The 26,877-nt window shown below is 39.9% G+C and overlaps 1 long non-coding RNA gene across 1 annotated transcript in view; it reads left to right on the top strand.

Moving 5' to 3' along the window:
• Gm29536 (predicted gene 29536) overlaps positions 1–26,877 on the top strand; it is a 432,889-nt gene that overhangs the window by 298,961 nt on the left and 107,051 nt on the right. The window lies entirely within an intron of this gene.

The raw sequence follows: 26,877 nt of genomic DNA, 5'->3' as shown, positions 1-26,877 counted from the left end.
AGGTGCCAAAATTAAAGAACATTCACAAAATGTTTCAAATTTCAGAACAATTAGGCTATCATAGACTATGTATAGATAACTAAATGCATATACTAATATAATTACATTTATTCTCTCTCTCTTAGACACACACACACATTTGTTTTCCTTTGAGACAGGCTTTTCTATGTAGCCCTCACTATCCTGATTCTCAATACATAGACCAGGCTGGCCTTGAACTAACTCACAGAGATCTATCTGCCTCTGTCTCTGGTGAGCTGGGATTAAAGGTCTATACCATCATGCCTGACTGCTTTTTATTAAAGTATATTTTATTTAGTCTTTGACAGCTGTATACATGCATACAATAATCTTGATCCTAACCAATCTCAACTGTTTAGCCTTTCGTCCTTGGCTGGTGAAGGAAAACCATAAAATAACTAGGTGCATGTGAATGCTGCATTTCCGATATCAACTGGATTCCTGTAACATGAGTAAGGCAGAAGTGGAATGGCTCAATACTGTGTCACCTTTAGGGTAGAAGTTCACTCCCGTTGCCTTTGACAAACTATTGAAGCAATGTTTAAATCTGAGATATTGGTAAGAATTTTACTATCACTGATGGACAAACAACACTTATGATAGAATTATCACTGTCTGTAAATGTGCTTCCAACCCAAGGCTTAGAAAAAAATATCCGGGATGCTCCCATGCAGCTGTCTCTTAAGAAATACTATCCGATCAGCACTCTTGTTGGCAAAGGATTAAATCAGATTTCCATGTTCAAAATAGAAAATGGAGTCCAAATACTGTAAATGATGCACCCAGAGGTCAGCTAGGTATAAACCAAGTGACTTCAAGTTCATCGTCCTTTGATTGTAAAATAAATAGTAAGACATATCTAAAGCATTCTTTTAGTATTTTTACGTCTTTTCATCTAAGTCACAGTGTATTCTCATAGTTTATGGACATGTCTTTTCCTTTCCTGATCATGCTTAAATACCAGCGTGTCCTACAACCAATGGCATTCATATTTAGTGACATTTTAAATAAATTACCTCATTCACTCCATAAGGTAACTGACCCAGTCAGATATCCACCCTACCCCCAGGAGACAAACTAATAGAATTGAACCCATATCAAAACGCCTGCTGATACTGGATTCACCAGTAAAATCTAAAGGTTATCCACCTCAGCCACCCAGAAGTAGCTCTGAGCTACCAGTCAGAAATAATCTAGCAGATAATAGGACTCAAGCATGTGGTTTCATTGCACTATCTCAGCTGGAGAGAGAGCTCCATTCCCAGGCTGGCTTCCTTATGGTAATGAAACGGCTGCCAAGTTCCACACCTCATATCTTCATAACCAGGGCCTAAGATTGAACAGGATAAATTGTGTCCTTTGATGGTCAATTTTGCTCATCACCTCAGCTGGATGTGGACTCAGCAGAGAGATATGCCACCATATCACCTGGGTGGAATTTCATTGCCTGGGTCAGTTTCAAGAGGGAAGACCCTTCCTAAATGTGGGTGGCACTTTTCAGAGGTGGTCTATATAAAGGAAAGTCTGGGGGCTCATCTACACAGTTGCTAGTATCAAAACCAGCTTCTTCAGCCTTGCAACAGGGACTGAAGACTAGAGAAGCATCCGCTACTCTAGTGGTTCTCAACTTTCCAAATGTTGTGACCCTTTAATACAGTAAATCATGTTGTGGTGACCCCAATCATAAGATGTGGCCCTAATCATAAGATTATTTCATTGCTATTTCATAACTGTAAGTTTGCTACTGTTATGATTTTTAATGTAAATGCCTGATATGCAGGATATCTGATGTGTGACCCCTGTGAAAGGGTCATTCAACATGTGAGGTCATGACCCACAGGTTGAGAACCACTGCTCTGGTCTTCAGCAGCATAGGAAGAATTCTCCTGTGAGGAATCAGCCTGAGAAGGAGAAAGCTTTGAGACTGGAGGAAGGTCTATTTCCCGACTGCACTCAAATCTTACAAAGTGGCAATCTCAGTTCCAGATCTCAGCTCCTCTTTGTAGTCAGTTCCCATGTCATGCCTCAAGCACAGAACACTGTTAACAGGGCCCACTGGGGAAGAAATGCCATGTGGGTCCTGGAATCCTCTTCTTTCACATCCTACATCCTTCTTTCTGCCCTTCACACAAGGAACATGAAAGGGCTCTTGTGGGCATTCAGCAGAAAGGTAAGCATATACAATATTTTTGTTTTGTTTTATTTGTTTGTTGTTTTGTTTTGACCTGTGAGGATCATGAGATTTTTAGAACATTTTCACATCAAGTAGAATCTCTCATTCGATCTTTCTTCCAGTCCACTTACCAGGAAGACATTTTTTTCTGTACTAGCCAAAGAATGTTATTGATGATAGCCAGGGAATCTCTGAACCTCAAAAATGAGAAACTATAAAGAGAAGAGAGAGAGAAAGAGAGAGAGTGAGAGAGAGAGAGAGAGAGAGAGAGAGAGAGAGAGAGAGAGAGAGAGATTGAGAATTCCTCTCTTGCTTGGTTGTAGAATGCAAAGAATAAGACCCAGGATGGAGGGCATTGATTCCCTTGGGTGCCCTTGTCCTCCAGAAGTCAAGCACATTGACTTACTTCAGGGAGCTGTTACCACCCCTCAGTCATTGTGTGGACCCCACAGCACTGCAGCATAGCATGTAGATGGTTCAGTCTGTTTTCTCTAACAAATGGAAGCTTTCTTACCACTGATCCTAAAGCTTTGATACAAAGCTTTGATTTGCTCAATGCTACTTTCACTAATACCAATTTATCTTTGAACACAGGCATTAACTAGCTGTCAAGCAAGGGTTGCTAATGGGCATTTTTCTCAGTCTCTCTGTGATTGTCACCTTCCCTCGGATCTTTCTGAAATGATCTCTGAATCATTTTGCTGCTGTCAGAGGTGGAGAAAGAAGTCACTGAAAAAACACCATCAGCCATGACTTACTGGAAATGCCAGCCCTGCGTCTGGGGACCTTTGGTGGCTCTAACGAACTCTTTGCTGCTGAAGATTTATAAGCAGTGTATAAGCTTGTTGCTATTCCTGATGACTTTACATTTATACAATAATACTGTTGGGATGATTTTATTAAGAATGAAACAGCAAGAGGTTTAGAGTACAATTCTGTATGTGTGATCATAACTACCTAGACCAGCAGTTCTCAACCTCTGGGGTCACAACCCCCACAGGGATTGCATATCAGGTGTCCTGCATACCAGGCATGCTCATTAAGATTCATAACAGTAGCAGAATTACAGTTATGAAGTAGCAACAGCATACTTTTATGGTGGGGGGAACTGTATTTAAAAGTTGCAGCGTTAGGAAGTTTGAGAACCACTGATCTAGACTCACATTCTCTATTGCAAAACCCAAAAGTCTGTCTTGACTCTTCTGTCACAGAATAGATGTATGTGGAAACTGTTCTCTGTGAGCCCCTGCTTGAGGCTTTCAGGCTGACAAACCTTGCAGAATTGACCCTAGAAAACATAAGCTTCAGCGGAGAGAGCCCATGAACATAGCCTGTGTACAAATTCCTATGGGTCATGGCTCCATCAGCACAGATACAGAGAGAACCATCATGGCATATTAAAGATTTGAAGAAGTACATGCAGTATGCTATATCAACATGCTAGCAGTATGCCCCTTTTTTTGGATATTTTGAGACAGAATCTTACTCTGTAGTCCAGACTAGCCTTAAACTCACAGTGGTCCTCCTGTCTCAGCCTTCCTAGTACTGGGATTACAAACATGTTTTCCTACATCTAATGTTGGTTTTCAAATTTACAGAGATCTCTGTTCAATCCAAATATCTATTATTTAAATGTCCTGCCAAAACCATGCTTTATAAAGATAATTGTGATGTCATAAGTTATATTCATACTTTATCAACATTTCAATTATCAAAATAGAATAATAGATTTTTAGAAAACTAGAAAATGCATCAGATATCCTAATCCATACCCCACAAGATATAAATAGAAGTGAAAGATTGCACAGATTGCATGCAATTTGGAGTCGCGTCCTTCTAATAGTTTGGGGCTGGAGAGAGCTCAGCAGTTAAGAGCCCTGTTGCTCTACCAGAGAACCTGAATTCAGTTCCTAGCACCCACATCAAGCTGTGCACAACTGCCCATAGCTTCAACTCCCTCTTCTGGCATTTGTAGTCATCTTCACATAAATGCCATACAATCACACAGACATGAACACACACATAAATAAAAAATAGATCATAAGACTAGCTAGAATTCAGTTGTCACTATTTTTCAAGATTCTATCCCAAAGCCTCTCAGTGGGTACCTGAAACCACAAACACTACTGAACCCCACGTATATTGTGGTCTCTTATATATGTGCATACTTGTGATAATGTTTACATTATAAATTAGGCACCAAAAGTCTGCTAGTCAGTTTTTTTCATTACTCTAAAATGTATCTGAGGTATATTAATGGAAAAAGTTTATTTTGGCTTTTGGTATTAGAAGTTTCAATCTAGAGTAGATTGGTCCCTTGCTTTGGGTTCATGAGCAAGGCAGCATATCATAGTGGGTATGTATACCACAAGAAAATTCTCAATTCATGTCCAGGATGGTAAAGAAAAAGAGGAAAAGACTGGAGTCCAAAATCCACTTTGAAGGCATATCCTAAATGACTGGAGCCCCTACCATTAGACCTCGCTTCCTAAAGGGGATCAAAGCACGCTGGGGATCGAGGCTTGATAGTTTCTTAGCCTCTGAAGAATATTCCAGATACAAAGTGTAGAAGAGAGAGCAGCAGTGACTAGTTCTGAAATAGAGACTTTTGTACTGTTGTGTTATAATAAGAACAATGTGAGCACAGCTCGCTCTCTCTCTCTCTCTCTCTCTCTCTCTCTCTCTCCCTCTCTCTCTCTCTCAATAACTCATTTCTGAAATTTCCCATAGCATTTTCACACCATGGTTGACCACAGTAGTGCAAAGATCAAACCATGCATGTGGTGGGGGCAGGAGGTGGGGGTGGGGGTGGTGACTGCACCTTTTCATTTAAAACTTCATTTGGTAATAAAAATAATAGCACTAATACCTAATGTGTGCCTTTAGCCCCTCAGTGAGGGGTGGGACCTCACAAGTCTCTACCCTATAAAAAGGTGGTAGGTCCTACCTTGTGTTGGTCTTGTGCAGGTCACTACTGCAGGAGTAAGTTCATGGGTTCCATGGCTGTGTCGTGGCATTAGCTACCTTCAGGGAGATAGGAAAGCTCTAGTATTAGAAAGAATCCTCCCAAAGCTAAAGATAAAATCACTGCACTTATGAAAGGTCCCTGCCCCACTCCCTCCATAGGATCTCTACCATGGACATGTAACCATAACAAAACCAAATAAAAACCTCTGACAACTGGTAATGTGAATGTTCCAACAACCCTTAGAAAGGCCCATGTTTAGTTCAAGGTTTACATGCTGTGTTGGGGGAAGGTAGGTTATTGAAGCAGACTTTCCCATGTATAGGCTCCCATGAGTCCTCTGGAAAAGCAGGAGCCATCCATCAGATGCTTATGCAAGGAGCACTCAGAGAGTCATAGAAAGAGTAGCCATTGTGGCTGCTCACACACAGGAAAAGGATTTCTTCTCGAAACAAGGCCATTTATTGAAATGGCTTCTCCTGCCTTCCCATCCTGTACTTTAGAGCAATTACAAATAGATCAAAATGAGGTCATTTTCTTCAAAGTTAGCTCAGATTACTGTGAGGCCAAGGTTGAAGAATTATTGTTGTTTTAAACAAAGTGGCTTAATTTAGCAGGAGACATTGAGTAGATGCTGAAATGTAGGCTGTTCTGTTTTAACTCACACTGGGGTGCAGATGAAAAGGATTTTGTCAATGGAAACAAAAGCTACCTTAATCATCTATGCACAGTCGGTCTTGAAAGAAGTCCCTTTGAAAAAGTGCCATCTTAAAAAACAGCTCGTGTGTGTGTGTGTGTGTGTGTGTGTGTGTGTGTGTGTGTGTGTGAAGCATAACTACTTTTTATATGAATAGTTTGATAGGATAAGGTTTATTTAATTTTGTTAACTAAAAGGCAGGATGACAGCTGAACAGTCAAGTGTTGTAACTAATTACTAAAAATGCATTTTATTTACTTATTTGTTTATTATTTTTGGTTTTGTGAGTTGGGGGGTTGGGATTTTTTTAGGGTTTTGTGGGCTTTTGGGGTTTTTTTGGTTGTTGTTGTTGTTGTTGTTGTTGTTGTTGTTGTTGTTGTTGTTGTTTTGAGACAGGGTTTCTGTGTGTATCCCTGGCTACCCTGGAACTTTCGCTATAGAACAAGCTGGCCTTGAACTCAGAGACCCGCCTGTCTCTGCTACCCAAGTGCTGGGATTGAAGGCGTGCACCACCACTGCCTAGCTAAAAATGCATTTTGAAGTTATAAGGAAATTCTTTTTTCATCTGAAAAAAAAAGTGGATGATCACAAAGAGAAGTTCACTGTGACATAAGCAATGTCACAGCTCAAGTATTCCGTAAGAAGCTGAGGCTGGAGTTCGAACTCCTTAAAAAAAAAGTTTCAAATCTGACATAATAGCAAAACCTTACAGTTTAGATGGATATAAGATCCAGAAATTTTTAAACACTAATGAAAGTTTTATGTGTTGTGGCCAATAGCCAGTTGAAGTATGTGCTTTCAAAAGTTTATATAGCACATTCCACCTATCAATAAAGCTGGAAAATATTTCCCTAACATTTAAAAAATTAGGGAATTTAGCCAGGCATGGTGGTTGTTATATAACATTATCCCTGGGGAGACAGGAACAGATATCTATTCATCCCGGGTCTGGAACCAACAGTAAATCAAAGAAGTACAACATATACCATCACAGTCTAACTTGATGAACCAATGAATTTTACTGGGGTTACAGAAATGCCATAAGGAGAGCTGTGTCACTAATGCCTACCTCAATATGCATGACCACTCATGAAAGCTAGAAACCTGTAGTACCGTGCATAACACGTAGGCATCTGCACAGGAGGACAATGTTTATAAAATTTCTAGCACTATGTTTATAAAACTAGAGGAAAATAATATACCTGAAATATCTCAAAGTGGTTCTTTTTAGGAATGGAACTAGTGAACTGGGTAGAGGTTAGACAAATAACTGCTAACTTTTTTATTATAAGCTGCCTTAGGGTATAAATTGCAGTGATAAGACACCATCAGCATGTCAACTTATAAGGAAAGTTTTAATTGTGCTTATTGTTCTAGAGTGTTAGAGTCTATGATGGTAGAACAAAGGCATAGTGACAGGTGACTGGAACAGCAGCTGAGGGCTCACACCTCAACCCACAAGCAGGAGATAGAGAGCACACTGGTAATTACAGGAGTCTTTGAAAACTCACAGCCCAACCCCAGTGACACACCTTCTCCAACGAGGTCACACCTCCTAATCCTTCTCAAATAGTTCCTAGTATGTAAACACATGAGCCTATTAGTATTCTGAGCTTATATTTTCCAGATATGTGCATCTACTTCTTGCAGGAATTAAGTTAAAGTAAAATGGCTCAGCAGGAAAAGGTGCTTGCTGCCAGTCCAGATGATCTGAGTTCAATCCCTAGGAACCACGTGGTTAAAGGAGATAACCAATGCTTACTATGGAATACACACACACACACACACACACACACACACACACGCACACAGTGAGAAAGAAAGACAGAGAGTAAATAAATGAATGAATGAATGAATAAAATAATTTTAATTAAGTTCAATGAAGATAAAATTAATTAAAAATAAAATGCATATGAAAGTTCTTGCTTAATACATTAGATATTTTGCAAACAATCTGAAGCATATTCATAGCCATGCACGGGCTTTGGGCAAAATGAGAAAGGGAAGATGCTAAGGCACCTGGAGTAGATGGTATATGGAACTTTGTAGGGAAGGCTTACATTTGAGGGACCACAGTACAACTTCAATAGAAACAAAAGAGAACAGAGAAGGGTGGATGCAGATGGGGCAGAGGGTTGAAAGGCTGGGGAATTCCACCTGTAGCCAGCTTAATGGATGAGAGTGAGACCTTAAGAGTTAGAAAGAAAACTTTTAAGATTGGAATTCTCCTCCTCATTATGAAACTGGCTTTGTGTGAAGCACTCCTTGTTCTATTAAAGGTAATAGAGTCATCACAGGGCATCCAACATAAACAGTCAAATAACCATTTGCAGATAAACTCTGAAAAGAGACGTTGTCTACTTTCAAGCCTTGTACCCTTCCTTTCAAAGAGAGCACTATACTAAAACAATTCTCTTCATGCATTCCATTGCTTGTTGGTGTAGGAGATTGGCTAATTGTGATCATAAAGGAAATTAAATCAATCACTTTGAAGACTGAAAATGTGCTGAATGCTAACTCAATTGTGCTGGCCTCTCCCTTCCAGAGCTGTAGTCTTAAACCAGATCCTAGCCAGTAGCTGTCAACTGCCAGGAGGCAGGTAGAATTACTTGAACCAAGCACAGTACCTAAAAAAGACTCTTCTGGGAAGTAGAACAGCCAAGTGGCCTCACTGTGCTTCTGTGTGCTGGAGAGGGACATGTCTCCTTAGGGATGACCCTCCTTTCATTGAAAACTCCTTGCCCTCCCAAAGGAAAAGTAGCTGGATTCGATGTTACCAATCACCTTGATGCTTCAGTTGGTAGGAAAACGGCTTCCTCGTGGCCTTATGATTCTCAGTTAAAAAGCGAGGTGATTTCTAGAATCAGTTTAATGGATATAAAATAAATGAGGAAAATGAAATACCCTCCATCCTAGGACATGCCCACAATGAGGGTACTAAATCCTATTTTGATATGTAACCCTTTGTATACCTATGTGCCTTGTGGTATCCAACAAGAAGAAAGGCCAGAAAGGTCTGACTCGTCAATGACAGTCATTCTGATAGGCAACTTTCCTTCTGTATTGACCTACGAGGCAAAAACCTCTCTATGTTGCATTATCTGGAAAGCTGTTTGGTGACAAGTGTCAAAGAGGGTACCCATTTAAAAATCACTGCTGTGGCTGACAAAACGTTCACATGTAACAAAATCAACCTTTAGAAATATTTGAACCCTAGAAAGCTATAACAATCTGCCTACTGACTTGTGTTTCCAAAGGCAGGCATCCAATTACAGCTCTCATGTCCACATCTCTGAGTCCTTCATCTTTCCTGTTCTTGGTGGGTCTTTTTAGAGACAAGATGAATTTTAATCGGTGAGATAAAAGATGAATGGTTTACACTGAGGTCTTATAAAATCACTTGGACCATAAAACAGCTGAATGAAGTTTGAAAGGCAATGAGGGAAAGGATATTAAAGCGGATGAACAGAATTGTTCTCTCACACATGCAGGCTATGCCAAGCGCTGGGCACTGGCTAGGCAACAGGCATTGTATTCATTTCAGGGCATCATGAACCACAGACTATACTAGAAATCTAGCCTGGCCTGGTTGAGTTTTGTTAACTTCATGTAAAATTCACATGGGAAGAGGAAAAACCTTCAATTGAGCAAGTGCCTCCATCAGACTGGCCTGTGCACTTGTCTGTAGGGGTATTTTCTTGATAAATGACTGATGTGTGAGAGGGCCCAGCAGTGTCATCCCTGGGTAGATAGTCCTGGGGTCCTTTAAGAAAGTAGGCTGAACAAGCCATGGAAACCAAGCCAGTAAGCAGTGTTCTTCCATGGCTCCTACCTCTGCTCTTGCCTTAGTTCCTGCCCTGACTTCCCTCAGCGGTGGACTGTGATCAGGATATGAAAACCAAATAAACCCTCTCTTCCCCAAGATGACTTTGGTCAGTGTTTTATCATAGCTACAGGTAAACCAAAGTAGGACACTGCCTTGTGGCCCATGTTGTATGTCTTTTCCTGAGATGTAAAGAGATGTCTGCCTAGCCAAACAGGACACTGATAACAGACCAAAGTAAGGAATCCACCAAAGTTCAACCTGGTAAACCAAAGATTTCACTGAGGTCACTTACGGCAATATGGGTAGAAATTACTTATAGGAGCAGGTGTGACTCAAAAGCAGCTACATCACCAAAGGCCCACCCCTGCATTCATGACCACTCATGGAGGCTCCATGCCCTATGTTCCTTGCATGACAGGTTAGAGAATCTCTTCTCACCAACAATCCTTAATTTCTATAATCCTAGGGACAGCCTTGGGGATCCGATTTCTGTTCTCTGCAGTGGCTGCACAAACTCGAACCATACAAAGTACATGGCTTGGTTGAATGACACAGCAGCTCCAATAAGATTTCTGGGCTTTGACAGGTTCTCCTGGAAACAAAAAACCTTTCAGCTAAACATTTCATGGAATATACCAGGGAAGCCATCCCTGCCTAAATTATACTTTGTGGAAAGTCTTCTGATTACTGACTCAATTTCTTTAGTTTTTCCTAAGGCTATTATTGACCATACTCAAATCTCAGCATCTTTAATGAAAAATTTCAAATTGTCAGCTGAGTGGTGGTGGCGTATACCTTTAATCTCAGCAGCATACATGGGGCAGGGGGAGGCCAGTGTGTGTGAGTACAAGGCCAGCCTGGTCTACAGAGCAAGTACTAGGAATAGTCAAGGCTTTACAAAGAAACTTTGAAAAAAAATCAAATTGTCACATATAACATTTTTTTACTGTTCTTTTTTTTTAACAATTACATATAACATTTTTTAATGTTTATTTTAGTGTATGAGTGTTTTGCTTACATGCATATTAAGCATGTTAACTGCCATGTATGTGCAGTTCCCACATAGGCAAGAAGAGGGAATAGAAGCCCCTGGAACTGGAGTTACAAATGGTTGTGAGCTATCATGTGGGTTCTAAGTAAGGAACCAGGATCCACTACCCACCCTCCCTGCAAAAATCTCAAGTGTTCTTAACAGCTTAGCCAGCACTCCAGCTCCTATATATAACTCTTTTCAAAATATTTCCCAAGCAACATGCTAGAGAACCCCTTGCCTTCTGACCAGTGTATATTCTGCCTGGTTTTCTTGATCACTGATCCCAGAAAAGTATTACAAGACATAGAGCAGACTTAGGAACCCCAAACACTGCTGTATGGAAACAGAATTGATTTTTATCTATTGACTTTACACCATGCCATGTCACAGAAATTTTATTAGAATTTGTGGTTTGTAAGTTAGTTTAATGAAACCTTGATGTACAAGAAAATTCCATGTGAACACACAAAGAATTGTAATTCCTTCTGACATGATGCTATTTTTATATATACTTTTACTTATTCTTTGAGAAATTAATACATGCACATAGTGTGTTCTGATCATACCTACCTCTTAACTGGCCCCCTCCACTCTTCCATTACTACCATGTCTCTCTCCAAACTTCATGTCCTCTTTTTATTTTAATCCTACTGGATCCAATTAGTGATACCTGCATGTGCAAGGTGTAGTGGGGCCATCTACTGTAGCATGAGCAACCTCCCAGAGACCACATCCCTGAAGCAAACTGACTCCTCCCTCAGCAGCCTTCAATTGCCAATAGCATATAGAAGTGGAGTTTTCTGAGCCCCTCCCCTATCCACACTGGAATTTTAACCAACTTGATCCCATGCAGATCTTGTTCAGGCAACAGAGCAGCTGTGCATTCATGTGTGCCCTGCCTCTGTAGTGTTAGCAGTTTAGCTAAAACATCTGTCAACGTTTTGATGTTTCCAAAGAAGAGAATTCAGACTTTGCAGATTCTCTTCGTTGTCTTTCCTTCTTTTTTTTTTTTGAACTTTCACTTTCATTTTGCAATTTTTCTTCATCACACTTTCTTTAGATTACTTTGCTTTTTTTTTTTCCTCAATAAGTTTAAAGTTCAAGGCTGAACCACTTGAGATTTCTTTTCATAAAGACATTTATAGCAACAAGTATCCCCCAGGCTCTCTTTTAACTGAGTTTTATAAGTGTTCACTGTATCTTTATTTTCATTCATCCCTCAGTATTTTCTAATTTCCTTGTGCTTTTTTTTCTTTTATCATTGATTATTCAAGTATGGATTTTCTAATCTTAGTTTTTTATGAATACTCAAAATTCATGTTATTAGCTTCTAATTGCATTCCTTTATGGCCATAGTGCGTCTTTTATGTGATTTCAATATTTTTATTCATTTATACTAATTTATAGTCTAACATATTGGTCTATCCCGAGGAAGAACATGGACTGAAAATGAATAAGTACCAGATGAATAAGCAGTGTGTTTCTATAGATGTCTATTGAGTCTCCAGCTTTATGGAGGTGTTTCAAGGTCTTCATTGCCTATTGATCTGTCTAAAACAGAAAGAAAGTGGTGTATTTGCTCCCAGAAAAGCATTGCACTGAGGTTGGGGACCCCATGGAAAAGTTAGGGAAAGGATTGAAGGAACTGTAGGGGATGGCAACCCCATAGGAAGACCAACAGTGTCAACTAACCTGGACCCCTGGGAGCTCCCAAAGACTAAGCCACCAACCAAAAAGCATATTTTGAGGCCCCCAGCAAATATGTAGCAGAGAACTGCCTTGTCTGGACTCAGTGGAAAAGGATGCACCTAATCTTAGAGACTTAATGTCCCAGGGAAGGGGACTTGGGAGAAGAACTCTGGGAGTGAGGACCTGGAAGAGGGCAACATTTGGGATATAAATAAATAAAATAATTAATTAATAATAAAATAGAAAGTAGTATATTTGAAACTTCCGATTAGTATTGTTGAATCATCTGTTTTTCCTGTTACTGTGCCTGGTATTTTCCTCTTAGTATGCCTATATATTCAAAACCTATTGTTAGATGCATATCTATCTATAATTATTATATTTTCCTGATGGATGTCTGCTTTGCTTTCAAGTTCTGTGATAAATGCCATGATCAGAACCAATCTAGTGTAGAGAGGAAAGACTTTATCTAGCTTTTCACGTCTGTGTAACAGTCCATCCCTGAAGGAAGTCAGGGCTGAATCTCAGGCAGAACCTGGAGGCAGGAACTAAAATAGAGACTATGAAGGAACCCTGCTGATTGGCTTGCTCCCTGCAGCCTTCTCAGTTTGTTTTCTTATACCAACCCAGAACCACCTGCCCAGGAGTGGCACTGCCTACAGTAGGCTAGTACCTGCCACATCAAACATTAACCAATAAAATGCCTCCACAGACTTGCCCACAGGTATTTTCTCCTAATCTCCAGAATTGTGAGAAAATAAATTTTTGACACTTAAGTCATCCAACCTGTGACACACTGCTACAACAACTCTTTTTTTTTAATTTTTAATATTTTTATTACATATTTTCCTCAATTACATTTCCAACTCTTGCAAACAATAAAACCCTATTAGAACTATCTAGGATAGACTAAAGCTAGAAGGTGACCTTCCTAGAGGTGGCCCACTGTTTTTGCATGGTATATGATGGGTGGACTTGATGGAAGGGTTCCAAAGAGACTTCATCTCAAGATTGCTTCTTGCAGCTGATATGACTTTCCTGTCATCATTTAATTAATATAATAATCCTGGGCATTAGCCCACCCTATTGATCAGACTTCCTGCAGATCAACATAAAGATAAACTTTATGAATTAATGATGTTTAGGTGAATTAATGATTCTATAGAATTCCTGATTTGATTCAAATAATTTTAGGAAGAAAATTTTAAGAGTTGGTTTTAGTTGCTTTTCTAGAAAGACATAACAAATCGAATCAAGAATAGAATGTGCCCATTCTTCATAATAGTAAGTAAAGGCTGCATAGTAAGAAATACAATGAGATTTCATAATTACACTAAAAAGAAGAAATAGACTTGGGGCAAATTTAGGTTCAAGGAAATAAATTTAGGTTCAAGGGTATAGCCACAGATATGCACTATGATGAGTCAAAATGTAAAAACTGTAGCTTTGAACTTTTAATGTGCATATAGAATGAAATACTGCTGTGTACTTAATATCAGCATCCTTCTGTAACTCCCATCTTAATTAGCATTTCTCTCTGAAGTAATTTACTAAAGAACTTTTTGTCTAAGAAGGTATTTAAGAGGCCAGAGAAAAGAAATTAAATTGTTGGTTGAATGGTTTGGCTTGGGGAGCTCTGTCCCATCCATCCATCCATCTATCCATCCATCCATCCATCCATCCATCTGTCCATCCATCCAAATGTATATACCTGTTTGTCTGTATGTATATGTGTAGGTTGCTGTAGGTTGATGTGTGCATGTATATCCATCTGTCCATCCATCCATCCAAATGTATATACTTGTTTGTCTATATGTATATGTGTAGGTTGATGTGTGCATGTAAGCATGCATACATACTTATGGAATGTATGAGATATATACATGTAAATATATATGAATGAGTGCATGTGTCTTGCATATTTGCATGAAGCATCTTAATTATTTTCCTTTCCTTCCTCTCTAATTCACAAAGAGTTAACCAGTCTAGCCAGAGAGGCTTCCAGCTGCCTGGACAGAGAAAGGAGTGATAACAATACATAGTTTACTTAATTCCCAGCTGCTAAGCAGCAGGTGTTAGTCGCTCAAGTTTTTTAACCATAGAATAAGCAGAAAGCTTTTAGGATGTTTTAGATGTTATCAGCAAGCAGTCAGTATAGAGAGCCAGAAGTCCAAAAACTATCAGTCTTTAAAGCTACCTCTATGTTCAACACTGTATCCTGCTTCAAATCATTCCAGGCTATGCTGGCTCTTGGCAAAACCTCCTGCTTTTGTATACAGTATCACAAGAAATCCCCAAACACAAAGGGAAAATGGCAAAGGCAAGGGAAATCTCAGCTTGCTTTTTATTAGCAATATTAATTATATTATACATAATATATTAATTATATTAATTATACATTTTGTGTTTTATTAATTATATCAATTATATATTTTATATTATACATAATGTGTCACATTATTGTGTAGTATTAATATAGAGTATTTGTTATGTATTAATTATACATAATGTGTTTCATTGTGACAGTTTCACATGCACATGTAATATGCTTTCATCAGATTCATTTCTCATGATCCTCTTTGTCCCCATCCCAGGCCCACTGCCCGCTTCCTCTTTCCAATTAGTTCCCTTATCCTTTCACGTTTTTCATGGTTGTATTGGGTTTAGTCACAGTAGCATAGGTAAAGGAGTATTGTCATATGCATGCGCATCTTCCAGATATCTACACCACTGAAGAAAATGCCATTCTCCACCCTGTCATAGCCATTAACTGCCAATAGCTCCTGCAGATGAATGGAATGCCATGAACTTGTAATCACAGCTCTTATGGTGACATAAAAACCCTGCTCTAGTTTGTCCCGTTATACAAGAGTTATGATGTATTATAGGTTCATTTTGCTCACCACCTGCGCTTAAAGCTGTCGCCGCCTCTCACATTTTTCTTCCTATGATCTCTTAGCCCTTCCCCCTCTCTCCCTTTCCTTCTCCTCCTCCTTCCTTAGGCAGTTTTACCACTGAGCCCCATTCCACGAGTTGCACCACACTGTGTCTTCCATCCCCTTACTCCCAAACCTGCCCCTGAAAGCTGTGTGAGAACACCCCCAACCCCCACCCCCGTCTATCCTGTGCCTCTTACTCCTGCCGCAGAAACAGAAACATCCCAAAAATGCCAGAGTCAGGACTCAGACGGAAATGTTGACTCCGCGTTTTAATATGTGAACCCTAACAAATTGAATAACATTTATAAGCTTGAGGATCTATCATAGCAACATTGATAATTCTGCTGCCCGTGTTTGTCTGATTATTGAGACATTCGGGTGAAAAAAAAAATGACGGGGGCGTTTAAGCAATATGCTCACTAGAAGTTTCCTATAGCAATTCTTAATCTCCCTTTCCTTCAACCATGCTTTCCTTCTCCCCATTCAGAGGTTCTAACAATCAAGCTATATTTCCCATGCTTCTGTCTTGCCAGTACCAGCTAAGTCTAAAAGGGCTGACCATTCCCTCCCAGCTCTCAGAATCTTCAGCAGCTATTGAGGAATTGGAATTTGGACTTGGGATAGCCAAGCAGGCCCTTTTGACTTAAATGCTTCTGTTTTCTCCAGGCTGGTCCCTAAAGTAATCCATGTCAAGGATGCTGTCCCCAAAGCTCCCAGGCCTGACGTTTGTGCTTACGATGCCAGCAGTCAAGCTCAGTGGGTACTGCTATCAGAAGCTTGGCTGATGAGCTTTCGCTCTCCCAGCACATTCCCTGACAGCCTGGCCTCTGCATCTCCATGGCTTCCCAGTGCTTAGGCATTCGCTGCCTCAAAATGAGAAAAGGCAAGCCCCACAGCCAAGAGCCAAGCTGACTTCCAAAATCCAGGCACGCAGTATGCATAAAATGCAAGGGTGCTTTTTCTTCTTATGAAAAAAACTTGACATGTCACCATATTGATGAAGGCCACTGAGTATATCAAGATGGGGGACAGCTCAGTGGGTCAGGCGATTGCTATGCAAACCTGAGAACCTGAGTTTTGATTGCCACATGGAGTATCAGTCTTTTTTTTTTTTAATTTTTTTATTAGGTATTTTCCTCATTTACATTTTCAATGCTATCCCAAAGGTCCCCCACATCCACCCCCCCAACCCCCTACCCACCCACTCCCCCTTTTTGGCCATGGCGTTCCCCTGTACTGGGGCATCTAAAGTTGGCAAGTCCAATGGGCCTCTCTTTGCAGTGATGGCCAACTAGGCCATCTTTTGATGCATATGCAGCTAGAGACAAGAGCTCTGGGGTACTGGTTAGTTCATATTGTTGTTCCACCTATAGGGTTGCAGTTCCCTTTAGCTCCTTGGGTAATATCTCTAGCTCCTGCATTGGGGACCGTGTGACCCATCCAATAGCTGACTGTGATCATCCGGGAGTTACAGAGACAAAATTTGGAGCTGTGACAAAAAGATGGACCATCTAGTGATTGCCATATGCAGGGATCCATCCCATAATCAGCTTCCAAACGCTGACACCATTGCACACACTAGCAAAATTTTGCTGAAAGGACCCAGATATAGCTGTCTCTTGTGAGACTATGCCGGGGCCTAGCAAATACAGGAGTATCAGTCTTTTAAAGTGAGCATGGAGAAGGGTAGAGACAGGAGGATCTCTAGAGCTCACTGGCTAGCCAGTCTAACCACAAGATCCCAGTTCAAGAAGAGACCCCATCTCAGATTATTAGGTGGAGAAGCAATTGAGGAGACACCCCACTACACACACACACACACACGCACACACACGCAAACAACCTAGCATATAAAAGCTGAAGAGAATGACAAGTGCCTGAGTCCTTGTTTATTTGGATGTGGGACTATAAAATGCCTAACCCTGTTATGTAAGAGAAATGGAATTCTTGCCCCGGTAGCTTACACAAACATCGTCTTGCCTGGCTAAGCAGCAGAGGCCAACTTCTCAAATGCACTTTAATCTGATTATCCCCGGTGTTTACTGTGCAGAGCAGACTCTGTGTTGGCTCCTCCTACCCCTCTTCCTGACTGCCACAGCTCCTACTTCATTGACATTTGAGAAAAAGAGAAAAACCTCTTTGTTGTCCAATTGCTGACTGTATAGCCTGCCTTTATCAGAAGGAAATGAAAACTTTGGAGTCTTTTTGAATAATTGTGGGAAGTCATAAAACATGCAGTAGCTCATGAATTATAGTTGATCACATTGGATCTAACTGAGCTGGAGAGGCAAGCGCATATTTTTTTCTCTTTTCTCATTTTACACAGAGTCTTTGCCTCTAGTCTACTAAAAACTCAGAACAACTTCTAACATTTTGAAATACTGGTTGATACTTTCCTGGCACCCTGACAGAACCCAGGATAGAATTGTATGTAGCCCAAGATTACACAGAAGAGTCTCTAACAGTTTCCAACCTTAAGCATGGATCTAAGAGCCACACAGATTTTGTTTGTTTGTTTGTTTGATTTATTTTTTGTTTTGTTTTCAGGGTCATTGAACATTTTAATTTTTAAAAGCTAGCAAAGGAATAGGAATTTTTAAATTTTTTATTGTATTTTAAATCCTATCTTAAGGGCCAGAGAGATGGCTCAGCAGTTAATGCTTTCCATGCTGTCATGAGGACCGGCGTTCAGATCCCAGCCCCAGGGTGGGCACGCCTGCAGCTACAGCCCCAAGAGATGCACTGACTTCTCCTGGCCTCCTTGGTCTTCAGATCCTGCCTGCACACACATGTATACATGGATTCCAATAAATATACAGACACGCAGAAACACACACCGGCATTCAAGTATAAAGACAGCTGCAGTAGAACTAGGCAAAACTGACATCATTGATAAAGTTCAAAGGTCCCCTGCCAGAGAACATCTCTGGTAAACTGGCCTTTCTGATTTTTCAAGGCGGAGAGCCTGTTAGATAAGCCACTACCTTCTGGACCGCAGTTCGCTCTGCTTATAGACCATTGTTACCAATTGTTTTCCTCATTGCTATGACAAAACTCCTGACCAAATCCAAACAAACAAACAAACAAAACTTAAGGAAGGAGGGGTTTATTGGGACTCACAGATCGTGGGTGGTGATGATCACAAGGAAAGTCCACTATCACAGAGGAGTTACGAAGGCAGGATCCTGAAGCACCCAGTCCACACTGCCTTTGCATCTGAGAAACAGACAGAGCTCTGCCCCGCTCCATCTTTTACTCTATCAGCCCATAGAATTGTGTGGCCCACAGCTAAAGTGAGTATTTTCACCTCAATTAGCCCTCTCTACAAATACTCTCACCAACACACCCAGAAGTTTGTTTCCTGGGTGATTCTAGACCCTGTCAAGTTGCTAACCAAGTTTAACCACTGCATCAACCAACGTAAATGTTAATCTTATCAACAACAGCCACGAAGAAACAACTAAAATACTGGACCAAATATCAAAGTACACCAAATTAACCACTAGAGTTGGTATAGTTCCTCTTATGTTTGCTTGGATAACATACAGATGCTCTATAATGAGGTATATTCTAGAAATATATAGCCATCCCTCAATGGCCAGGCAAGTACGGTCATATGCAACCCAGATATGATGGTTAGAACATGTACTTAACTGAACTGAGAGTTGCCCAGGAGGTTAGTAGAGCATACTTCTGGAACTTTCTACAAATGGATTTTCAGAAATTAATGAAGGGGAAAAGACCTACCCCCAAATGTAAGCTGTTACATCCCACAGTCTGAGGGAACAGATGGATTGAAACGGGAAAGGGAAAGGCTTGCTTCCCCTCTTGCTCCCCTTCTCTTCTTCCCGGAAACCATGAGTGAGCCTTTTGTCATGCCCTACCTGCACGAGAAGAAACCTCAGAAATTGCAAACCAAATTAAATCCTTCCATCTTTAAATTGCCTTTCTTGGAAGTTTTGTGTCAGTAAAGAGAAACGGGCTAACATATCTGGCTCTCCTATCAGCCTGTGAACTCCACCAATGACTCATGGAACATCTCCAAGCAATGGATTTCCCAGGAACTTCACTCCCCACTCCAACAGAACCTTTTCACCAACCTTGTCATCACCAAGAGCTACTGAAGAAACCAGTGACCTGAAGGAGGCCCTTCTGGGGATTTCCCTGATCCCAAACAACAAACAGTTCATCAAGCCAAACTCAATATCACGACACTGCAGCAAATTAACTGTGCTCTGTAGAGACACTTGCCCTTGGAGTTGACAAGCAAAACCTGAGCATCACAGAAAGCAGCTTAAGAAGATATCTATTTCCCAATATGAAGCCCTATGTATTTCTAAACAGTAACACTTTACAGGGCTATCATTCTTTGCACAGTAAAGCTTACATTTTCTTCCTAGTCAAAACTCCATTCAGTAATAAGTTATTCCCAAAAGTGTTTACACAACTATATTTTCATTGAAAAATAATAATAAAACAAAACAATTTCCTGGTGAGGTGAAACACTTGACATAAGTGAAAGCAACACCAGAAACAGAAGTTGTGGGGACAAAAAATGTGAAGTCCATAAAAAAGAAGACTGGGAGGACAAACATGGAGAAGAAGAGGAAGGAATGGATGGGGAGAAAATAGAAGAAGAGAGGAGGGAAAGGGAGTGAAGAGAAAAAGAGAAGAGGGAGGGGAAGAGGAGGGGAGAGAGGGAAAGGAAGGATGAAGTATTTTGTATATGTTTGAAGTATATATAAATATATTTACTGGACATAATCACAAAGAAGGACTACACATCACATAATTACTGATAAACCCTTTCTTATTACATATTATGTATGAAAACATCTTCACTTCATATCACTAATTTGAAATTCTCAGAACATTCTTCCCAAAAAGTTGATCTCAATTTCAATAAATTATTCCTTCTTGAGACGAAATGTCATTCGTGCTTGTATGTGCGTGTGTGTGTGTGTGTGTGTGTGTGTGTGTGTGTGTGTGTTTTGTGTGTGTGTACACATTCTTAAATACATAACTATAACCCAGTCTATTTAATATTATGTGCATGTACATGTTTTCAGGGCTGACCACTTGGTGTTGGATAATCAGTTAGTGTGCTCTTCCCTAGAGAAGGCTATTTCTCCAGCTCTTGGCATCTTAACTGCCTGTAGATCTTTGTGTAGGTTTGAGGCTTGTGAGCTTTTCCCGAGCCATCTTAGCATGTCTATTGGCATTATGGCTGTTCAGGTAATGTTTAGGCAGCCCTGTTGGTGATATTTTATGGGTGTAGCTTCTGACATTTCCAGGACAGTCAGTCTCACATAAAAATTTCCTGTTCCCATCTCTCATACATTATTCCTGCCTCCTTTCCCACAGTGATCTCTGAGCAGGAGCTGTGCTTTCAGTGTGTCTGTTGGGATTAGGTCCCATAAATCTGCATTTTGACTTGCTATGGTTTTCTGTGGTGGTCTGTGTTGCAAAGAGAAGTTTCCTTGATGAATAGAGGTCTACATTTACCTGTAGTTATGAGGACAAGTACTTACAGCACAATTAGGGGTGATTGTGGCTTAGTAGCATGGCAATGCCTATTCAATTTTCAAAGTTCATTTGGAAACACTTTGTTGTGGCCATGAGTTATGGCAGAAAAGCTTAGAGCTGAAATTATTTGTCGCTGGAATTAAAAGAAAGTGACCAAAAGCACTTTATCTGCTCAGGATCCAGAAGAGAAACAAACACAACTATTTGTTCGAACTTTACATAAAAATGTAGCTTTTGGAGTTGTTTAAAATCTTGTAAGGCAGCCTCCCGTTTATTTTTTTAATCAATTATTACCTAATTTGCATAGAGCCTGATTCTATTCCAACTTAAAGACTTGTGTTGGCATTAAATGTGTGCCAAAAAGAGATGGGGGCAAGACCAGGAGACAAAAGAAGTATTTCAAGCACCTGGAAACTTACTAAGTCCTCTGGTTTTGACTGACAGCCTGTAGGCTGGTCCTCTATCTTTTACCTCCCTCCTCTTTCTGCTCCTCATTTAATAAAGGCTGTTGGATTCATTTCTCCTCCCATCACTGATAGTCAGGTTCTTATTGTACCCTTTCACCAAGTCTACAAACTATTAAGCTCTTCTGGGTTTGTTCATTTTTATGTTCTTTTTCCAGTTCTCTGGAGGCATGATTGACACAAAAATTGCACCTATTCCGTGATGTTCTGACATATGTATTTGGTGAACTGGTTACACAATCAAACATTCCTATGCGATGAGAATGCTTGAAATTTATTCTCCTGGCAAATTTCTGGGATCCAACACATTGTTTTACTATATTTTGTGCTCATCAATCTAGTAGGGAGAGATATTTCACTGTGGTATTAAGTTCTATTTTCTTGGTTGCTAAGTCTAAGAGGCAGATAGATGGTTCTTAGAGTGTGTGTGTATGTGTGTGTGTGTGTCTGTGTGTCTGTGTATGTGTCTTTGTATGTCTCTGTGTGTGTCTTTGTATGTCTGTGTGTGTGTCTGTGTATATGTGTGTGTCTCTGTGTGTGTCTGTGTATCTGTGTGTGTCTGTGTGTATGTGTGTCTTTGTATGTCTCTGTGTGTGTCTCTGTGTGTCTTTGTATGTCTGTATGAATTTCTGAATTGTTTATTTAAGTCTGTAACTTTCCCTTTTTTTGTTGTTTTTGTCTGAGAGTTTCATTCATTTACAAAGTAACTTTTAGCAGTTTTCACCATGTTTTCCTATTTTACCTCTTCTTCTTCCCCTCTCTTCCCAACAAGTCTCCTTCCCACTTTCCACTTTCGTGTCTGCCTTTGTATGTGTGAGCCCCACTGAGTTTGATTAAGTTTTCTTGCCTGGGTATGGATGGGAATCCACCGTTTTTTCCCTTGAATTATTTTTGACTTTTTATTAATTTGCCAGAATTCCTCACATTGTCTTTGTTAATAATTACTTGTTTATACTATTATTAAAATGGAATATTACCCAGCCATTAAGAAAAATGAAATTTTCAAGTAAATTTACAGAGCTGGATAAAGTTATATGAGTGAAGTTACCAAGATGCAGAAGGTTAAATGTTGTCTCTTTTCTCTCTTTTCTGAATACCAGCTTTGAATCTTCAGAAATATGTGTTCTAGTTAGGACACTCACATGTCAGGAATTTATAAAGGGCTATTGGGGAGGGGCCTTCAATAGAGAAGAGACTTAATATAAAGCTATTCAGGGTTTAGAAGGGAATGATGGAACAAGAAGGGTTACATTGAGGTGAGGGATGGGAGGACAGTGTAGAAGAAGAAATATAGGGAGGGACAACTAACAATAAAAGTCTTTTGAAAAATCCTGCCATTATAAAAGTTTCATAAAATATAGGCATATACATACATACATACATATATAAAAGTGGGTTTAATAGAGATACCTTACAACGGGGGACAATATACCAACTAGATATTCCATGCTAGCAAATAAAAACCTCGGTGCCAGTAATGGATTTGAATTGTTGGCTAATGGGATCACAAAGACCCTCAAGAATTTCAATCTCTAATCAATGTTCTTGTCTACCCTCTAGAATGTGATAGTAAGACCCTATTGTAAATGACACCAGAACACTTGAGTCATAGAGCAAAGACATACCAAGCTGGTACTCCTAGAAACATCATCTTTACTGACTAGTGTTCACAGTGCTATAAGATACAAGGCATACTCATAGAGAAGAAAAGGAATCCTTACTCTCACCCAGCTATGAACTCTGCAAGCTACAACAACTGGCTTGATAAGATATAACCACGAGTATAATAATGGCATAACTGTTATGGTACCAATCTTCCTACTTAGATCTAAGGCCTGCTTCATGAAATGAAACCCATATCTAACTCTGTTAAAGAGTCCAAGAACCTGTAGCTAGATAGAACATAAGCCCTAGAGAGGAACCTAATACTACTATTCTGCTAAATGAATATAGCATTAAAATCACTTCTAATGGCTTATTGCTACATCCATAGATAGGTCATTACTCAACCATCATCAGAGATGCTGCTTCTGGCAACAGCTATCAATTAGTACAGAAGCCCTCAACTGATCAAAGTACAGAGAAGAAAATACGTTGGAGCATTCATCTCTAAGTGGGACATTCATTTCATACTGCTCCCCTGAAGCCTCGGGGAACTTTGCAGAAGAGGGGGCAGAAAGATTGTAAGAACCCAAGGTAGTGGATAACATCAAGAAAACTCAAGAGTTTTTTCCTAGACATAATAGGGCAGACGTACATATGGACTGACTCACAATGATTTTAACAGCTTTCACAAGAACCACATACAAGCTCCAGACAGTCAAAATTCCAGCTTGAAGGTGGGAAGGTGGGGATGAAATCCAACCATGAACTAGGAAGATACTGGCACTCGATTGCTGCTGAGAGATGAGTCCGTTTTCTTTAACGATGTGAACCCTGATAGGTTGATTATACTGCATGGCAGGCCCCAATCCCAAGAATAGCTGGGCAATAAAAACTGTGCTCTATGGGGGGGGGGGGGAGGAAAGAAGAGGAGCGGGAGAATCTCAAAGTTGACTGAGAAGGAATGGGAGGTAGAGAAGATGATAATAAGAGGCATTGGTGAGGGGAGATGAAGATTTAAATTTTTGAGAAAAGAATAAATTTAAGGTTTTTGTTTTTTAAGATAGCTCCATCAACTGTTTAGGTACACCATTTAGGTCTCTAGGTGGGATAAGCAGAAAACATATTCCCAACTAATGTGTAAAACAACACTGAAATAATCCATCAATAGATACTGTGCAAAAACAAAACCAAATAGCACTCAGGAAATGGATGGAGGAAGATCCTGAGTTCAAAAGCAATCTGGGCTACTGAGTGATTTCCAGGTAAGCCTGGGCTCACAGCAAAGAGGGCAGGACAAGAAAGAAAAGGAGGGAGGAAGAGAAAGAGAGGACGGAAGGAAGAAAGGAAAGAATGAAGGAAGAGAGGTAGTGGGAAAATGGAGAGGGAAAGAAAGATGAACTATGTTCATCTATCTAATCAGAATTATGAAATTATGGTGTATCTTTGTTCACACAAAGAGATGTATAGAGTTGTGGGTAATAATATGCTATTTCTGTAACTTTCACAGATACAAAAGTAATAATTTAAACAAAAACAAGACATGAGAGACTTTAAAACACAGTGAGTGGGCAATAACACTTAGTAAGACCAGCTATATTTCTCATCTCCAGCGATTCATTTGTGTCTCAGACAATCCACAGTGATCTTTGCAAGTGAGAGTATAAAATTCTTCATTTTAATAGAAGACAAAACTGGCATTAAAAGCCTAAGGACTGAGCCCAAAGTCAAAGGTGGTTAGTGGTTTTCCACATTTGCTCTGAAACATTTCCCCATGCTCACAGCAAATCCTTACTACATTATAGCTGGCATTGGCAAAATGAACTCATATTCTTAAGGTGGAAAGGCTAAAATTGGAAAGGTGTTTTTTTTTTCTTTTCATCTTGACATTAAGGTGCAAGAAATAAATTATTTGTGAGACCAGAATTTAAAATTGAACACTTTTCTGGTTTCTTTGGAAGCACAAGGCAGTCAAAGAGAAGTAAATTGACACAGGAAACCATTTTTTATCAGATGGTTTGTATGTTTTCCAATGTTTCTCAGTTTTGTTCAAGGGTTAGACACTCAGTTTCAGCATAGCAGCTTCTGGCCCACCGTTATTGTCCATCTTAAATCTTGAGACAGCACACGCTACAATGAATGAGGGATTTCTAAAGTGTTCACAATCAAGTGAACGGAACACCTCAGCGGCTGAGGAAAGCTGGGTTTAGTATTCTGTGTGTGTATCTGTACCATTGCACAAGGCAGAGGAGGGATCCCTTGCTTGCTGGAATCTTCTTGCTGGAGCCAGTGAGCTCTGGGTCCACTGAGAGACCCTGTCTCAAAAAATTAAGGTGGAGAGCCATAGGGGAAAGCATGGAGTGTTAAATTTTAGCATCTCCACATGCATGCACCACTGAATACACCCCTGTACACACACACAGAAACACACACACATGCGTGCACACACACACATAGGGGAGGGATGAAAGAAAGATTTTACAGGTTTTAATCTTATCTTGTATTTTCAAAACTATAAAACTGATTTGATTTCAAGGTCATAGAAACTTAGGGTAGCCTTGATGTGATGGTGTGTGCCTGGTCTTCTTGAAACTTGATTTTTCATGTTTGGTTGTTGTCCCTGGGAGGACTGCTCTTTTCTGAGGGGAGTCAGAGGGAACAGTAGATCTGGGGGAGAGTGGAGGTTGAGAATGGACACTAAGGGGAGAGGAGGGGTAGGGAAACTGAGGTTGGAATATAATATATGAGAGAATAAAAGGTAAAATTTAAGAGTATCGGGGAATATTTTTAAAGAAGCCAAGGAAACTCAAACAGCACGCAGATTTTGCAACAAGAAGTTGAGGAGTACATGCTGCAGTCACACTGTCCTGTGTGCTTCGCCGCTCTGAATGTCAGTGACATGCCATATGACTGATGGGTTTGGAAGGCTGAAAACAATATCCTCAGAGATTACAGCTTTGCCTTTAATTGTCTATAGGACTTCCTTATGTAGTTCATGTTTGCAAAAACTGTTTTTGCGTGCACTTAATGCTTGTTCTTTAGCAGAGATTTTTTTATTATTATTATTCTAAAAAATTTGCTATTAGGATTTCTGATGCAGCCCGCCTCTTTGCTTATTTGATTCAAGGTTGATAAAACCACCTGAAGCCAACTTCTTCTATTTCCAAACCGCACACATTTGTCTAATGCCATGTAGGTGGTTGGCTGTCTAAAAATAGATACCAATGGAGAAAATTAGAAATCAAAATGTTAATTAATGTGACCTAATCAAAGACGTATAGGCTAGCTGTAAAGTATTTATCTCTAGTCCATAATTGAGAATGAAATGAAACTCAGGAGCAGAACATCCCAATTATTTTTCTAATCTTAATAATCAGCTTTTCCCACAGCCCACCATTGTAAAACCTTCTCAAAGATTTAAATGTACATGGATGAACCTCAAGGCTCTAAAATTGAAATGACAAAATATAGACAATACGTGAAATAAAAACACCAAGTTAACTCATGAGCACAATGATTTTCTTACATATAGAATATAATAATGTACTGGTGATCATTTTTGAGTTTTTAGATTTATTTTATTCGTGTATGTATGTATACAGTATGTGCTTGTAGCCCAGAGCTTCAAATCCCCCGGAGCTGTAGTTACAAGAAGTTCTGACCTGCCTAGTGTAGGTACTTAGAACTGACTTCTGGTCCTTGGCAAGAGCACCAAACACTCTTAACTCCTGAGCCATCTCTCCAGCCCCCTCTACTGATGATTTTTAACAATAAAAAATTTAACAAATAGAAATGAACATTGTTCTCTTCAAACCTGTGCGCTTGCTGTAGCTGCACTGCTTTAGATCAAATGATTTATAGCACTCTTTGTAGACTGTCCTCAGACATGGAGTGTACACACACACACACACACACACACACACACACATACACACACACATA

The sequence above is a fragment of the Mus musculus genome, chromosome 1 (genome assembly GCF_000001635.26).
Source record: "Mus musculus strain C57BL/6J chromosome 1, GRCm38.p6 C57BL/6J".
Taxonomy (NCBI): Eukaryota; Metazoa; Chordata; class Mammalia; order Rodentia; family Muridae; genus Mus; species Mus musculus.
The sequence above is the reverse complement of the archived record's forward strand: the minus strand, read 5'-3'. Positions and strand labels throughout refer to the sequence as shown.